The sequence below is a fragment of the Martes martes genome (genome assembly GCF_963455335.1).
Source record: "Martes martes genome assembly, chromosome: 3".
Taxonomy (NCBI): Eukaryota; Metazoa; Chordata; class Mammalia; order Carnivora; family Mustelidae; genus Martes; species Martes martes.
The window spans coordinates 159,282,939-159,302,079 of NC_137890.1; positions in this window are offsets into that span (position 1 = coordinate 159,282,939).

Here is a 19,141-nt window from a genome sequence, read left to right on the forward strand (position 1 = left end):
TTTTCTTGGGGTTGGCTAACCATCTGGCTTTGTCCCAGGTCAGTATCTTAACCAGCGGAAGTGTGCTTCAAGACAAAGGGAGTACAGAATGCACACTGAAGAATGGAAATTTTTATAACCAACTGTGGCCTTATGATAGTTGTGGATATGAAAACTAGAACTTTGACTTGTATTTCCTTCCTTACTGTGTCAAGTATATATTTATGCATTTAACTAATATTCCTTTTATTTGACTCCTTCTTCCTTGCAATTAACGCTGGATTTTCTCATGAGTAATGTTACTGTTTTGTTCAGAGTACATGATACCACGGAACTGCCTCTTCAGTAGAAAAGAATGAACATGACCTCAGACAAGAAGGTGATGCTGGACTTTATGCATGCCACAAGCTTTCATGAAGCTTCATGATTGTCTCCTTGGGAGGAAGGCAAGTAAATTTTCAGCTGTGTGAGTGATAGCTGAATTCTGGTGGGAGATTCTCTCTCACTCTCTCTCTCTCTCTCTCTTTTTTTTTTTTGAAGCATAAGAATGAGGAAAAGAATATGTAGGACTATTCCATGTCCAAAGGTAGACCATGGAAGACATTTGCCATTAGTTTCTGGCCAGCCTCTAAACTTTGAACCATTAAAGAATGATTTAAAAACTGAGGATATGAGGGAGGATTTGTGGTTGATCATTGCAGACTTAAGCCTTCAGAGGAGAGGGATAACATTAGCAGCCTGTGGTAGGATTTTGGCTGTGTCCTGTACTCCTTGGTCACTGACTATTTTCCAAGCCTGGTTTTGAACATTACTAATCATTTTGTGAACTACCCAATAAAATTCCAATAAATCCAGTCACACAGGACAAACTCAACTATTGTAGCAAAGACTCTCACACATAGAATTATTTTCCTGTCATGTAAAAGTTTAGATGAATATAATTCAGAACTGCCAGGCAACTTGTCTTCCCAGCTCCTTGCAGGGAATCAGATTCCTTCTGTCATGATACTTAAATCTCTAGGTTGTTCTGGTCTTTTTATCTGAAGCTGGATCACCAACACCATGTCTACATTCCACCCTGTGGAAGGGGGAAGAGAGAAATGGTGGGCAAGAAATTTCTTTTTAAGAAAAGGATGTAGAAGATGCAGGGATAATTTTTTCTTGCATTTGATTTTTGAGAATTTAGTCACATAACCACTCTTAGCTCTGAGGGAGGGCACAAGAAAATAGAGTCATTAGGTGGGCTACTTGTGCCTTAACACAATTCAGGACAATGGAAAGTGCTATTTTTGAAGCAGAAGGGGAAACAGATCCTAGGGAATCTGATGCTGTGCCACATTTGGATGGAATCAATTGCTGCTGTTTCACACCGAAAACTCCTGAGCAGGAAAGTCATATTGTCTCTATGCAAATATTTGGAACAATGACTCTCTTTTGGTAAGGTGTTATTATCAATATTTAAATATTATCTAACTCCTCCCTTAACCTTGTTAAGTCTGTCCCCAAGGCACTTAAAAGATGTTTCTGTTTGCACAAATTTGATTTTCTTGCAGTACAACCATGTGTGAAAGAATTTCTAGTTCAGGGAGGGTTATTAAGTATCAGAAGACATTATGAAAGAAGAGACCAGACCTGCCTGCATGATGGATTATTTAGAACAATATATATTCTTTGTTCTTTCCTGTTGGCAGCAGTTTATTTAGGCACCCAGGTACATATGAATATCATGTCTATGTCCTTTTTTTTTTTTTAAGATTTTATTTGTTTATTTGAGAGAGAGCATGTGCAGGAGGGAGGGGCAGAGGGACAAGCAGACTCCCCACTAAGCAGGGAGCCCCATGAGGGGCTCCATCCCAGGGCCCTGAGATCATGACTTGAGTTGAGGCAAATGCTTAATTGACTGCGCCACCCAGGTGCCCCTAAGGACAGGGTTTTATGACCAAGTTCGTTGGTGGAAATTTTAAAGAAAGGAACTTAAAAGATTCCATGGGATCTCTGATGAACATTTATTTGACATTTTATCATCTGTTATTTAGTTAAGTACTCTAAATTATAAAGGTTTTTTGTTTGTTTGTTTTAAGGCAAGGATTCTCTTCCCACATTCTGCCTAAAAGGGTTGTTATATGGTGGCCATATATTTTCAAATAGAGATTAAATAAGTGGTCATACTGTGGTACAGTATTTGAAATCTGAAGTATTTGAATCCGAAACCTGGATACAGAATATTATAAGATCACCTTTTTAAATGAATGTATGCTATGTGAGTAAATGAAACCATGTTGATTCCTAAAGCTGAAATAGATCAATTCTTAATGAGCAAGGGCATTTGTTTCTGGTTTGAATAGCTTTGTACAATGGTTGCACAAGGATTTCTCCCTTCCTTCTTACCTTCCATATTCTAGGCTTCCCCCTTCTTGTCACACTCTACCAGGTCTTCCCCCTTCCCTCCCTTACATTCTCCACCCCATCTCTTTCTTCCTCTCTTTACCTCCTGATCCTGTCTTTTTCTCTTCTTTCCCCACCTCTCTTCATGGTTAATGGGGAGAAAATTGAAGTGAAATTCATTCAGAGAGTTGGGGGAACTGAGCAGTTCATCTCCTGATAGACCCTCCTAACTCACATTCCCTAATTGTGTGAAAACAAGATTTTATTTTGGCTTAATGATTCAATATGTTGGGGAGGCAGATTCTTCTTCCAACAGGAAAATAGCATTGCACACCTGAGGTTGCTTTTTAAAATAAATAACAAATGAGATGACTATCTTTTGAGTGACTTAGAATACATGGTGACAAGAGGCCAAGATCATGTTTACGAGCATATCTTTAGCTTTTGCTAATGGAGAAACTCAGATTAGATGTCTACACCCTACAGCCTCATTAGCAAGCAAAAGGAAGTAAGTTATTAATAGTAAATAATGGATGCAGGTCTTACAAACTCTTATGAGAATGACCTCTATGCTTCCTTAAAAAGAATTTGTTACCTCCAGGAAAATGAATAAGAAGAATATCAAAAGCTATTCTTTTCCATGAGATTTGGTCATAGATTATGAAGGCTTTTGAGTTAGGTTTAAACTAAGTCATGTAAATCTTAAGCATCCTAAAATAGCAGTGAATTACCCTACTATGAAGTTGCATTCCAGGAACGACGACATTACCTTTCTCTTCTACCATTGCTCAACTAAGCATAAAATGATGTTCTTGAAACAATGGTAGTCCTCTAAATGAATATAGTAAAGTTCCCAACTGGAAATTCTAGAAATAGCATTCAACTGGGATTTCTAACTCTTCCCACAGCAACTTTTTGACTTTTAACAATCTGAATTCTCTACTTACTCTGTTCTTTCTGGAAAAATCTATTTGGAAATGGCATAATTCAAATCAATTCCATGATTATTTATTCTGTGGGTTATTTGTTGTTGCTCAGGAAGTATCCCTGTTTTGTGATTTTGTGCACACACCTGACAGATCATTGACATATATTTCCAGTGGTGTTGGGGTTGGAGATTGGAAAGGTGGGGTTGACCAACAGAGTTGGCTGGAGTGACAGTAGGGCCTGAAAGCCAATGTGGGGTTGGTAAGCACAGTAATGGAATTGCCATCTAGACTTTGGTTTGAAGGATTTTAGAAAATTATGTATATGGAGGATGAAATGCTTATATACTTCTTAAAAAATACTTTATTTTATAAAACTTAATATTACTTGATGAATAATGATTTGATATTTGGGAAAAGATCTGGAGGGTAGGTAATGTTATTGGCAAATTAAAAACCTTGATGACTCTGCAGAAAGTACTGCTAGAAACTAATAAGATGTCATTTTTTGTAGATGGTCCAAAATTTTTTACATTTCCTTTATCCAAAATATTTAGGCAGTGTACCATACAGCCTGCACCTAGTTTCCCCATCACTAACATCTTAGTTTGTTACATTTGTCACAGTTAATGAAACAATATTGATGCATTAACTAATCCCTACCTTATTTAGATTTCCTTAATTTTTACCTCATGTCATTTTGTGAGTCTTGGATCCCATTCAGGATCCCCCATGATATTTAGTCATTATATCTCCTTCAGATTCTCTTGGCTGTGACAGTTTCTCAGACTTTCCTTGATTTTGAGGATGTTTACCATTTTGAGGAGTACTGGTCAGGTGTTTTTGACTCCACTCAGATTTATCTGATGTTTTTCTCATGACTGCCCTGAGGTCTTGGGTTTGGTTATGGGTTTGGGGGGCTCAGCTTGCTCCAATGTAAGGTCACTCTTTTATCTTCCGTCTTTTCACTCTACCTACTTTGGAAGGAAAGCACTCTGTAGAACCCACACTTGAGTGAGTGGTTTTGTTCCTCTCCTTCATGGAAGAGTATTTAGATAAATTACTTCAAATTCTCCTTCGTGGGAGATTTATCTCTTCTCCCTCATTTATTTATTTATGCAATTTATTTATATTTGTATGGACTTCTGAATGTTTATTTTATGCTTTGAGTTACAGTCCAAAACAGGGAAGATGGTATTTTCAAAAAATTTTTCAATTATATTCTGTGATTTTTATTTATAGTAAAATAATGATATTTCAAAGGTACTTTGGGGGCTTAAAACTAAGATTTCTAAGTCAATATGTGCATATTTCATTTGTGGTATTTCATATAATAAGGCTGTTAAATGATGCAAAATATTGTTTATATACTATTTTTTTCATATCTGAATAACATAGTTTACATGTTTTATGGTATTGAAATTACACAAAATTTATAGTGCCAAACATGCATTTAATGTTTACTTTAAAAGCATATTTGTGACTATGAAAATTTCTGGAGTTGGGGCATCACATTTCAATTTGTGAAGATTTTTTTTCTTTTTCTTCTACTATGTTATTAAGAACAATTTGTATACTGTTTCCTTTGCTATGCAGAAGCTTTTTATCTTAATGAAGTCCCAAATGTTCATTTTCACTTTGTTTCCCTTGCCTTTGGAGATGTGTTTTGACAGAAGTTGCTGTGGCCAGTGTTGAAGTGGTTACTGCCTGTGTTCTCCTCTAGGATTTTGGCAGATTCCTGTATCACATTGAGGTCTTTCATACATTAAAATCCTTAGAGTTTATCTTTTTGTATGGTGTAAGAGAATGGTTGAGTTTCATTCTTCTGCATATAGCTGTCCAAATTTCTCAGCACCATTTATTGAAGAGCCTGTCTTTTTTACATTGGATATTTTTTCCTGTTTTGTTGAAGATTAGTTTACCATAGAGTTGAGGGTACATATCTGGGGTCTCTATTCTGTTCCATTGATCTACATGTTTGTTTTTGTGCCAGCACCATGCCATCTTGATGATCACAACTTTGTAATATAGCTTGAAATCAGACAACTTGATGCCCCAAGCTTTGTTTTTCTTGTTCAATATTTCCTTGGCAATTCAGGTTCTTTTCTGTTTCCATATAAACTTTAGGATTGTTTGTTCCAGGACTTTGAAAAATGTCATTGTTATATTGATCAGGATGGCATTGAAAGTATAGATTGCTCTGGGCAGCATAGATATTTTAACAATGTCTATTCTTCTGACCCATGAGCATGGAATGTTTTTTTGGCATGGAATATTTTTTATGTCTTCTTCAATTTCATTCATAAATGGTCTGTAGTTTCTAGAGTATAGATTCTTTACCTCTTTTTTCCAAGGTATCTTAAAGTTTTTGGTGCCATTGTGAATGGAACTGATTCCCTAATTTCTCTTTGTACAGTTACACTGTTAGTGTATAGGAGAAGAACTGATTTTTGTGCATTGATTCTGTATTATGCTACATTCATGAATTGCTATATGAGTTCTAGTAATTTGGGGGTGGGGTCTTTTGGGTTTTCTACATATAGTGTCATGTCATCTGCTAAGAGAGAGAGAGTTTGACTTCTTCTTTGCCAATTTGAATACCTTTTTTTTTTCTTTTTGTTGTCTGATTGCTTTTGCTAGGACTTCTAGTACTATGCTGAACAACAGTGGCAAGAGTAGACATCCTTGTTGTGTTCGTGATCTTAAGAGAAAGTCTCCCAGCTTTTCCCCACTGAGAATGATATTCACTGTTGGCTTTTCATAGATGGAATGGGAGAAGATATTTGCAAATGACACTATAGACAAAGGGCTGGTATCCAAGATTTATAAAGAACTTCTCAAACCCAACACCCAAAAAACAAATAACAGTCAAAACATGGGCAGAAGACAGAATAGACTCTTACCCAAAGAAGACATACAAATGGCTAACAGACACATGAAAAATGTTCAACATCATTAGCCATCAGGGAAATTCAAATCAAAACTACATTAAGATACAATCTTATACCAGTTAGAATGGCATACAGTGACAAGACAAGAAACAACAAATGTTGGGGAGGTTGTGGAGAAAGGGGAATCCTCTTACACTGTTGGTGGGAATGCAAGTTGGTATAGCCACTTTGGAAAACAGTGTGGAGGTACCTCAAAAAGTTAAAAATAGGACTATCCTATGACCCAGGAATTTCACTACTGGGTATTTACCCCAAGATACAGATGCAGTGAAAAGAAGGGCAATATGCACCTGAATGTTCATAGCGACAATGTCCGCAATAGCCGAACTGTGGGAGGAGCTGAGATGTCCATCAATAGATGAATGGATAAAAATGTGGTCCATATATGTAACCATCCCTCAGAACAATGTACTGCTTAAAATATAACCTATGAGAAATTATACTAGTTACCATGCATGCATAGATATGGCCTTAAGAAAAACATGTACTGGAAACAGGCCTCTGGGGGAGAGGATGATATACGTCCTTGAAGCCAAGCAGCTGGGGATGCCCGGCTTGCTCAGCAAGGAACACTGCCTGTTTCATTTTTGCATTATCTCCCCTTTCCCAGAGAGCATCAGCAGTTAGTCAGACAATCCTTTCATTTAGGCTTGCTCACTATGGGTCATGTACTACGTGACCAGACATATTTTGCTTTTCTTCTTATGTATCTGCAAGACTCATGGTCAATGTGTAATCTACTCTGGCTTCTTTGTTGGTTGTTACTCACTTTCTAATAAATATGAGACTGAGGGGTTGTCTTTTCTAGGGCTGCCCCTGTTCCCATTCTCTTGTAGCTGACTTGTTTGTGCCTCATTCTTCTCCCATGCACCATCAGGAGGTGGCACATATATATAATGGAATATTATTCAGTCATCAGAACGGATGAATATCCAACATTTGCGCTAACATGGATGAAACTGGAGGAGATTACGCTAAGTGAAATAAGTCAAACAGAGAAAGACAATTGTCATATGGTTTCACTTATTTGTGGAACATAGGGAATAGCCTGGAGGACATTAGGAGAAGGAGGGAAAAATGAAGGCCGGGGGAATTGGAGGGAGAGATGACCCATGATAGACTATGGACTCAGGGAATCAACTGAGGGTTTTAGAGGGGAAGGGAGTGGGGGATGGGTGAGCCTGGCGATGGGTATTAAGGGGGACACATATTGAGTGGAGCATTGGGTGTTATATGTAAACAATGAATCATGGAACACTACATCAAAAACTACTGATGTACTGTATGGTGACTAACATAACATAATAAAAAATTATAATAAAAAGAATGCTTTATATAGTGCCAAAACATTATAGCTAAAGATCTAAGATTAATAAGTATCAAATAAATGTTCTGTATTAAACTTGAGAAAAGAAAAAACTCTAAACCATTATCGTCTGGGAAATAGTACTAAATCCAGACTATTGACATTTTTTTTTAAAGATTTTATTTATTTATTTGACAGGCAGAGATTACAAGTAGGCAGAGAGGAAGGCAGAGAGAGAGAGGAGGAAGCAGGCTCCCTGCTGAGCAGAGAGCCCGATGCAGGGTTCGATTCCCAGGACCCTGGGATCATGACCTGAGCCGAAGGCAGAGGCTTTAACCCACTGAGCCACCCAGGCACCCCAACTATTGACATTTTAAACAAAATAACTCTCTCGCTTTTTAGAAATAAACATAATCTCTTTTTATGAGTATCAATCATTCTATTAATTAACTGCAAACCTCAGAAGAAAATGAGCCATGTGGAGGAAAGACTAATTATAAATTCTTGTTTTACCAAACCACCCATCATTCTAAGTAGCTTTCCTTGTATTCTGCTACTAAAATGCATCAGCAATCTCCCAGAATTCCCCCATGAAGTGTGGATAAGAGAAATTGTTATACCGCCATTATCAGTCATTTTTAGCCATGCATTACAAACATAGACCAGCAAGGCAGTCTTAATCCCTTTAATATCATGGTTTAGTTTGAGACTTCAAAGAAATCTGTGGATAGGTTGTCTCCCAGGAAGAGTACTGAAAGCACTAATTGGCTACATGGAACCTCCTAAAATCCTCAAGTGGTCCATGAATTTCCTTCAAAAGTGATTGGTCCAAGTCATTTTGCTATTCCTAAACAGGGAGCCACAGCGAGGGAAGGCATGGGATTACCTTCTCTGGACATGTGAGGGAATAGACCCTAATTTCCTCTTGATCTCAGGCCAGGTGTTTAGCACTGAGACAGAAATTCCATAAAGGTAGGAATGGAGGGTATCCCTAAGCTGAGCACATTGTGTAGAGTGAGCTACAATAAACTTGTATGAATAAGTGAATGGACTAATGGATGTATGGATGCATTCTAGCTTTTATAAATAGCTCATATTCAACTTCTCTGAAAATATACTAGGTAGACCAGGTAATTCCTGGAAAGGATTTTCAGAAGAGGTAAACTTGTTTACTAGATTACTAGAAACTTAGGGAAGGAGAAGTTGTAGGAGGAAGGGACTGGAACAGTTGTTAAAGTCTGTTTCATATGTGTTTATATAATTGTAGAAACATAATATTTAAAATGTTATAAATGACTATTTTTAATTTATTATAATGGAAAATATCAACTATTTCCTAAAGAAGACAAAATGGCATAATGGACTCCCATATACCCATCACTCATCTTCAATAGTTATCAACCCATGTCCACTTCTGTTTCATCTATGTTCCAAACCACTTTTCACAACACTCATTCTCCAGCACCATAATATGTAGATGCCAATGCCAAACCATATATTTTAATAATTATTTTAATATGTGTATCTAAAAGGATAAGGACTTTTAAGGCAAACATAACTACAATAACATAATCACACCTCTCACCCCCCCATACAAAATAATTCTTTAAAGTTATCTAATATATAAACAATTATTTATTTTTCATTTTAAAGATGATAGGATCACATAGACCCAAGTCAGAAGTACCAAATGTACTAAAGTTATTTTATTTGGGAATGGATGTTAAAATTTATTGTTTTGTTTTATATATGTATATATATAACATTATATAACATTCATTATATGTTTTACATATCATATATGTATAATATATATAGTAGTAGGAATTCACTTTATGTTTTACAGAAGATAAATGTAAGCAAAACACAACTTTATTACAAAGGTAAAATAAGAAAGAACCATAAAAAAACCCAAAAAGATCAGTGTGGTTTCTGGAAATAGCAGGCATTCCTGTATGATGATTTCTCTTTCTCTGCGAGATAAGAGATGAGTTTATTTGCTGAGAATGAATGGGATGTGATAGATGTGATAGAAGAGGAAGTTTGAGGAGCATAGACGAGGTCTGAAGTAGTCTTAAGTAGAGATCTAGTTTGAAATGGGATATGGACTCAAACTAGCAGCCTCCAATGCAGATTTTCTTAATTTCTCTTAGCATATCCTTGATGATATAGGAAAAATAAAATAACAACTCTGAAAAAACAGATACTGTAAGTTAGATTATAGGAGGATGTGATATTCATTATAAGGAAGAAAAATGTAGGTTAAGAAAAACTTTTTAAAACTTTATCTCATGGCCAACCTGGTTCCATGTCATGAAACAAATATAATATTCTTGATCTAAAACTTCAAATGGATTTATAGATGAAGGAGAGTAAAAGTGTACTAAACTATTCATCTCATATAAAGAAGACCAAAAGTGAGCATTTTGGGCGCCTGGGTGGCTCAGTGGGTTAAAGCCTCTGCCTTTGGCTCAGGTCATGATCTCAGGGTCCTGGGATCGAGCCCCACATCGGGCTCTCTGCTCTGCAGGGAGCCTGCTTCCTCCTCTCTCTCTGCCTGCCTCTCTGCCTAGTTGTGATTTTTCTCTGTCAAATACATTAAAAAAAAAAATTAAAAAAAAAAGTGAGCATTCATTTTGGTCTTTGATATTTAGATAAATGTAAGTTAAGAAGTGCTTCTGAAAAACTTAAAGGGAACTATTCAAATTGTTACTAACCTATAGACCTTCAAAAGCACTGATTAATTTAAGCAAAAAACCAACAACAAAAACAACAACAAAAAATTCACATAGTAAAGGTTAGAGAAAAAGAAAAGAGATCAATGAACAGTTAAAGGAAAAGAAGAAAGCTTAGAACCAAATGATTACAGTAACAAAAACAAATTGATTACATCCCCCAATTTAAAGTCAAAGATTTTCAGATCAAAGTGTAGCAATTAAATGCTTCTTGTAAAAAACAAATTTATAGCAGACTGAGAGGTTAGATGAAAAGGGAAGAAAGCTTAGGAAAATGTAGAACAAAAGAAAGTAGAATACTATAATATTAATATTAGAAACTCAATAAATATAAATTGATCAATGGGAAAATTGTACTAAATTAATTTTTCAAAATATCCTCTTATAATATTGAGTAATTAAATGTACAATGAGCATATGACCAATAAGAAACTTTTTCACAAAAAGTCATTTTCACATATCTACATAAAAATCTGTTCAAAGTCAAGATGGAATGGATTAACATACCACAAGCAGGAGAGATTTTATCATGATGCTCAGTTGTTGAAAATGAGGTACATAAAATATAATGAGTTTATTTAAGATTTGAAAAATATACTCTGATTAATTCAATAAACATAATGACATACCACTTTTTTCAGCATCCATGCAGTATTCAAAAATTTGATTATCTACTAAGTCATAAAAAAAACTTGATAAATCCTAAATGGTTGAATTTGTATGAGCTCTACTTTCTGATCAAAAAGCCTTAGAGAAGAATTATAATAAGAACCATTCCAATGCTGTAGAATCAAAGAAACTCAAATCTATGGTCAAAGAAGCAATGTTTAAAAAAATTGTGATTTTTGATGTATCTACTATTGTAGAATACAAACCTTGGAGACTTAAAATAATACACATTTATTATTTTATGGTTTCTGTGGGTCAGAATTCAGAAGCAGTCTAGTGGGGGTGGTTCTAGCTCAGGATTTCTCATGAGGCTACAGTTAAGATGGGAGCCAAGAATACTGACTTGTCATTTGAAGCTTGACTGGAACTGGAAGATCCATTTCTAAGATGGTGGGCTGATATGGCTATTGGCGGAAGGTGTTAGTTCCTTGCCACATGGACCCCTTCAAAGGGCTGCTTACAATATGGCAGCTGGTTTCTCCCAGGGGGAGTGATCCAAGAGAGAAAGGACCTACCTTAACATTTTTCAGACCTATCTCAGAATTTACTTCACTTCTGAAGTTACTTACTCAGAAGTTACTTACTACCTTATTCTATTCATTCTAAGTGGCTCACTGAGAATAGCCCTTAACTAAGAAGAGGTAAATTAGACCCACCTTTTAAGGGAGTGTCACAACATCTGTGAGCCTATTTTAAAGCACCATGTTAAACTGTTTTAAACTATCAATAAATGAGCTGTTTTAGATATTAGTGTTTGCAGAATGGATTAAAGCTTTTACTGTTTAACCAGAAAGAATGAAGAAGAACAAAAGGAAAGAAAGAAAATTTTCAAGAGAGAATTCCCATGGAGAAAAGAAAGCATCCGCAAAGATCAATGCCAAAACTAATGAAGTATATAAATAAATAAAAGACAAGCAATATTGAAATATCTGAACCATTTTTAGTCCCAGTGCTCTAAGAAATCCAATAAAGTGGCCTTACATCTGAGAGAATTTGTAACCATAGACACACTGCATTAGAAGTTTGAAAAAAGATAGAATCACAGATATAGAGCTTTATTTAACTATGGAAGAAAACTGTTTAAAATTTATGTTAATATGTGTTTAAATCGCAGTGGGATAGGCAATTTATTGCAAATACATATTTGTAAAATTTCTTCAAGAAGAATTTTTAAAATCTGAATTAACCTCCAACTATGAAAAAAATTGAACATCTTTATTAAAAAATGTTGCTTTCTCCTCCTCTCCCCTCTCTAGGTCCAGAAAATTTTACTTTAAGTTCTTTAAGATATTCAATGAGTTGAATAGTCTCATGCTATTTAAACTATGTCAGAACCTAGGAAATCTGAAAAAGTTTTGAATTAAATTTAAGAAGTAATTGTCAGGTATCCAAAATGGTGATTAGAAGAAAATTAACCAATTTGTAGATCTATTTTAATTATAACACATATACAATATCCTGAATGATATCAGAGGTACACTAGTAGAAAAACAATGTGAATTCATTGGACTTTTTTTTAATTGAATTTTATTTTTTTAGTGTTCCAAGATTCATTGTTTATGCACCACACCCAGTGCTCCATGCAGTACATGCCCTCCTTAATAGTCACCACCAGGCTCACATAACCCCCCATTCCCCTCCTCTCCAAAACCCTCTGTAGTCTCTCATGGTTTATCTCCCCCTCGGATTTCCCCCAATGCACTTTTCCTTTCCTTCTCCTAATTTCCTCCATGTTATTCCTTATGCTCCACAAGTAAATGAAACCATGTTGGACTTCTAAAATCGATTCAACAATTATCTGATGAGATACACTGAAAACAGAAAGACACTGGTAGGTTAAAGTGAAAGAATGAACAAATATAAAATAAGCAAATATTAAAACCCCCCACAAAGCAACAACAAAAGACTCAAACTAACTTAAGCTAGTAGTATTAAGGCTGGACACGATGAAGGTAATTATTTGAAAAATATTTAATAGAAAAAATAGAGAGTCATGTTCTATTGGTTAAAGCAAAACACAGTAAAGACAGGATAGTCTTGAATCTTTATGAATGGAATACATGGCTTCACAATGTGTAGATTAGGAGCAAATGATCTGCACAATATTTGTAACAGTTGAGGAAGCAATTCAGCAATTATATTTTGGGAATTTTCAAAATTTTCATATATTCTGGTCTACTTGTTCTACTTCTCAGAAAATGTATCTTGATAAAAACAATCTTAAAGAAGCAGGGAAAAAAATTTATGTCCAGATACAGTCATGACCCAAGTAATGATCAAAAGCATGGACTCAGGAGCCAGATTGCCTGGGTTGAAAACCCTGTTCCGTGCTAGGAGCTAGGTGAATTCTTTGTTCCTCGGGTTCTCTGCTGTAAAATGGAGATAAAAGGCACCTGATTCACAAGATCCTTCCCTTCAATTAAGTGAGTTAATACATGTAAGTGCTTAGAACAGTGCATCTCATATTCTAATCAGTATGTACGTGTTTGTGACTATTAAGTATTAATATTAATGAGAAAACAATAAGGAAAGAAAAAGTAAGTATTCCATGTGATAAGGGCAGGAATTAAATAATGACTCTGAAAGGAATGCTATGCTGTCATTGGAAGATGATGGCTAGGAGGACATTACCAAAAAATGCTGATGATATAATGGTAAGTAAAAAACAAAACCACGAGTGATGATGTATATTTCCCCATGACCATCATACACCTTCAATTTTGCTTCACAGTGTTTCTCATTTAAAGTTTAAAAAGAGCGATTTGTTGGACCTTTCTCTCCATGAGATGGTTAAAATGCTTGGAAGAGAATTCAGATCAGGATTCAGTTAGTGAAATCATTATTTGATTTCTTTTTAGGTGATTAGACTATCTCTGGATCACAACTGAAGAATAGCTTGGCACAACCATCCCAACTTCTGGCAAATAAGGATTTACTTGCCTCATTTATTTTCTGTTATATTGTCATTATTAAATTATTCATACTTGCAACTTTTTACCGACTCGTTTTTGAAATGTAATATTTTCCTGCAAATGTGTTTGTTTTCATTGCAAAGGATGGGGTTTGGGTTGGCCATTCTGGAAGCTGATGGTCGCTTTGTATTCCATTTTTCTTTATGTGTGCATTCAACGTCACCAAATGTTCAGACACAAAAGAACCCACACTTGGTGTTTCTGAGACGCAAGTTCTGTTCTGATCTGCACTGGGAATGATGCTGTAGAAATGCTTCTCTAGTAAGCTTTGGCCATTTCCATGGAGAGTGGTCCAATGAAGGGACAGACAGCTTTTTATGAGCATTTTACATGGGTCCCCTGACAGCTCCGATGAGCAATACTAGCCAAATATGGATCCAGGGATAGTTATAAGTCATTTATCATTTCAGGTGGTTTGTCACCCCTCCTTTGTCAGCCAGTGGTGCAAATAGAATATTTCAGATTCAACAAGCAGAGGTCCTGCTGACTTCAGCATGTCTCCTTGAGATGAACACTTGTAACCAGAAGCAAATAGGTTCAGTGAGTAGTGAGGACTTTGCAATAAAAGATGTTTTTGTATGTTTCTTGAGGTGTGCTTCAATTTGGGCACAGCAATTCCAGAGATGTGGCTCATCTCCACTTTTATCGATCACAGACAATTCTGAGTATCTTATAACTCTTCTTTAAAAGCTGGCTTTGAATTTAAGCAGCTGCTGCCCACATAGGAGGGTGACAGAGGCAATTTAGCTTCCTGGGAAGAGTGTTACCATTGCTTTATGGAGAGGATCAGAGAAGCATGTCTAATCTAATTGTCTCTCAGTAATAGAGTCACTTGAAGACAGTCTCTTCTTAATGGAATTCATTTCTGGCTTCTTAAATAGTGCCTTCTGAGTAATCTAGAGAGGTTGGATTGCTCCTGGTGTTGTGTGGCCTGAAAAGTGAGACTGATCAGTGAGTCTCCTTCCCAATACCAACCCCTGCCCCTGGGGGTGGTCGTAGATTACTCCTGCCAAAGAATTTGTATTTTAAGTGTATTTTAATATTAAAATGTCAGCATTAGATGCTTCAAACTGGAATATAAATCCTTTTCTGTTGTTAATTTGCTATGAAAACTTTAAATTGCAGGTAAAGTACATAATAATAATTAATATTAATAATATTATTATTAATATTAATTAATAATAATAATAATAATAATTGAAATTCAAAATGAGGGTAGAAGGAGACAATCTTGGTTTTTAGCTTTTCCACAATGGTTGTCCATCTAAACCAGTGACCAGCCAAGCTTGAACTGTGAACTTAAACTGAATTGAGAGAACTTCCTTAGCAGGAAGTTAACCTAGGTATTATCTGCCCTTACTGTATCTACTAGGGGCTCTCTTTACACAAACATATTCACAGGGCTGCACTGGAATCTGTTACCTTTTTTGAAAAGTTCGGACTGGATGGAATGTGGGCTTGATGTGGTGGATAATGTCGATACATGTTTGTGAGTGGAGTATTATTTTGACAGGATTATTGTAACAAAGTACCACAAACTGTGTGCCCGCACAGTAGAAACTTATTGTTTCATGGTCTGGAGGCTAGAAATCCAAAATCAAAGTGTTGGTAATGTCCTCAGGGCTGTGAGGGAAGGATATCTTCCAGGCCACTCTCCTCAGCTTGTAGATGGCTGTCTTCATGTTCATAAGGCATTCTCCGTGATGCCTGTCTGTCTTTAAATTTCCTCTTTCTGTGAAGTCACCAGTTGTATTGGATTAGGACCTGTCCTAATGACTTCATTTTACCGTGACTACCTCTGTAAAAGCCCTATCTCTAAGTTAGGTCCCATTCTGAGATACCATGGATCAGAACTTCAACATATGAATACCAGGGGAGATGCAATTCAAAGCATACTGCGCATACTGGTGGACATCTTCAGTCCTCTTGCTATGACGTAGAATAGGCCTGTAAAAACTACCTCTCAGGGAAGAGTACCCTCAACTTCACCTGTGTTTCATCTGGGGAATGCTGTTTTCTGATTCCTGAACTCAAAGTGATCCTCAGTGCTTCTGAAATTCACAACCAAGTGATCACATGCTCCCCAGGCCTTGCTACTACTGTTCTGTCTCGATACTTCTTGTGCAGTAGGGGGAGGTGCCTTTAACGTTGTTTTCTTTTTGTTCTTTCTCTACTTCCTTCAGAGCAATCCAGATGAAATGGTAATAATTTAAATTGATAGTTGGGAAGTTGGTCTCCCTTCTCTAACACAGATGCTGTTTGCTGAAATGAACACCTTATTTTTAACTTATATACTTCCTTTGATTTGAAGTGTTTCCCAACTCCTCAGCTTGTGGAGAAGGCACACAAATCCAAGACTGGTCTTGTTATGTTTTCTCCCTTGACTCTAAAAGCAGAATAGAATTTGGGGCAACTATGGCAGCACTGGATTCCTCCAATCTAAAAGTTTGAGCTTGATTCTCCCTAGTGCTTCATAGATCATGGAGACTTCGGTGGGCTTGCCTCTTGAAAATGGCATGTACTTTTCTGTTGCCTGAAAAGGTCCATATATGGAAAGATACTATTTCCTGTAATGGATCTTTGCCTCAGCTGTACTATCTTAAGAAAAGCAGAAGAAAGGCTTGCATATATTTCTGAGTCAGGCAGTAGCCTATTCCTTGTGAAGGCCACCTTCCTACTCAGCATCTGGCTTGATCCCTGGCACCTGAGCCTCTGCTGAATTTTCTTAAAGCAAGTAAAACTTGCAAGGTACTTCTTTTAGGCCTAATGTGCATGTCATTAACTCTATCAAGATGCCCACTTGTTTCTGAATAGAGCCACCATCCAGCTTCAGTGATCTGCCAGGGTGAGAATTTCAACTGAGATTTTCAACTAAGCCTAAACCTATTCACCAGGTCTCTGGAGTAAAAGAACCTGCAAACCCAGGTGGCTAATATGAGTCTCTCAAACTGCAACATCTAAACATCCTACTCATATATTACATACTGAAGTTTAGGAACCAAAGCCATATGCCTTGAGCTCACCAACATCTCTCTGTGCTATTTAGATAGAAAGATTCCATTTTTTTCTTTATCAAGGTTTCCACCCCTGCATTAAAAATCTGGGCCTTGAAAGATGCCCAATGACCAATACCTCCCTCTTTCATCTGAGTTCTGAACCAACTAGGAAATAAAATCAAAGCAGCCCAAAATGCTATCTTAATGACTAACGATGCTGGTTTTGGAGAAGGTAGCATATGTCTGGAGACAAATAAGCTTTGTTGAACTGAACCCCAGAATTAGACAAATATATCCACCAGTCACAGCAAGACTGGACCATCATAGGCATCCTTACACAGGTAGACTAATCACTGTAGCACTTATACCAGGTGGGATAGACCAGGAGCCATGCTTCCTGGGCATAGTAGCTCTGGAGAGCAAAGGGAAGGAAGTAGTAGAACTATACATGTCCAGTTCCTCTCTTGACCTTATCACTAAGAGTTTTTCTCTCCTGGGGAAGGAGAAAGGTGGGAAGATCACATTAATGGAGCCCCTCCACATGGAAGGACCCATCAGGCATTAGGAGGAGGATAGTGACTCCCACGCTCACCCTGAACTCACCCCTCATCACCAGCAAAGCAAATAAACAGCAACAACAAAACCTCTCTTTCATCCTACACTTTATACTCATCTCCAATTTCATTTTCATCTCCCATTTTTGTGCTGTTTCATCTCTTTGGAGATCTTAGGGTTTTGGGGCTATGTCTCAGATATACAGAGACCCCAAATGTGGAAGTCTATAGGGGCCAGTTACCCCTGGGAAATGCTACCATGTTCCTTGACCCCTATTCAAATGTACCTGTCAAGGGCTCCACATGCTTTGCAACCAGGAATGAGTCTCATTGGTGTGAGTGGGATATGTAGAGCCACTGTGCAAATGTGGTTCTTTTTAAGGGGGGCATTGATTTTTATTAGAACATCTGGGGGGAAAATACCAACAGCAACAGCAAGACCACGTTCTCTTGATAGTAGTAAAATGCATCCACACTTTGGAATACAAGGCAAATTTATTTGGATTTTTAAGTAAAATACAAGACTTTGAAGGAAATTGACCCTGACACTGGCTGCTTTGTGCTATTCTCCCAGTGCCTCCAGAGACATGCAGTCACTCTCTGTTGGTGTGGAAGTGTGGGGTGGGGTGTGGAGGGATTGGTTTGACATTGGGAAAAACACTAAAGTGGTAGAAAAAAACAAGACTTCTCAAGTTGGATTAATCTCGTGGGCAAAGTCCATTTTCAGGCTAAGTGACATTTTGCTAGCAACTTAAATGAACTGGGCTCTGTTCTTTTATTTGTAAATTGAGACCCAATTACATTTTCCTAACTCATAAGGTTCCTGTGAGGAATGACTGAGATAATATCCATGTAAGTCATTAATGCAGCAACTGGCACATAGTGTGGGCTGCTATTGGGATGACACCCTCTTCACTGATTTGTTTATCCATTTAGCTGGCCATTAGTTCACTTGTTTGCTCATTAACTCACATCCATAAATCTTTCAACATCTACTTTATACACAAATACTTTATGTCAGCATAATAAACTAACACAATTCATTATCAATGTCAATAACACCAAGGTCCATTGTTGGACTGCATTAAAAGCATTTGGAGGTACAGAGGAACATTTTTACTTTGTATTTTTAAAAAACTTATTTATTTGTTTAGAGCATGAGCTAGGGGAGGGCAGAAAGAGTAGGAGAGAGAGAATCTTAAGCAGACTCCATGCTCAGCATGGAATCCAATGTGGATTCAATCCTACAACCCTGAGATCATGACCTTAGCTGAAGTCAGGAGTCAGTGGCTTAACCGATTGAGCCACCCAGGCATCCCAAGAGAAAAAAAAATTTTTTTCTTCATTTTATAATTTTTTTTTATAAACATATAATGTATTATTAGCCCCAGAGGTACAGGTCTGTGAATTGCCAGGTTTACACACTTCACAGCACTCACCATAGCACCTACGCTCCCCAATGTCCATAACCCCACCACCTTCTCCCTACCCCTCTCCCCCCAGCAACCCTCAGTTTGTTTTGTGAGATTAAGAGTTGCAAGAGAAAAATTTTTAAAAGTCTTCAATATGTCACTGACCTAGGTATCAATTACAGAAATTAATAGATAGTAAGATATAAGTTATTTTTAGAAATATTGCTAAATATGTTTTAAACATTATTTCTTGAAA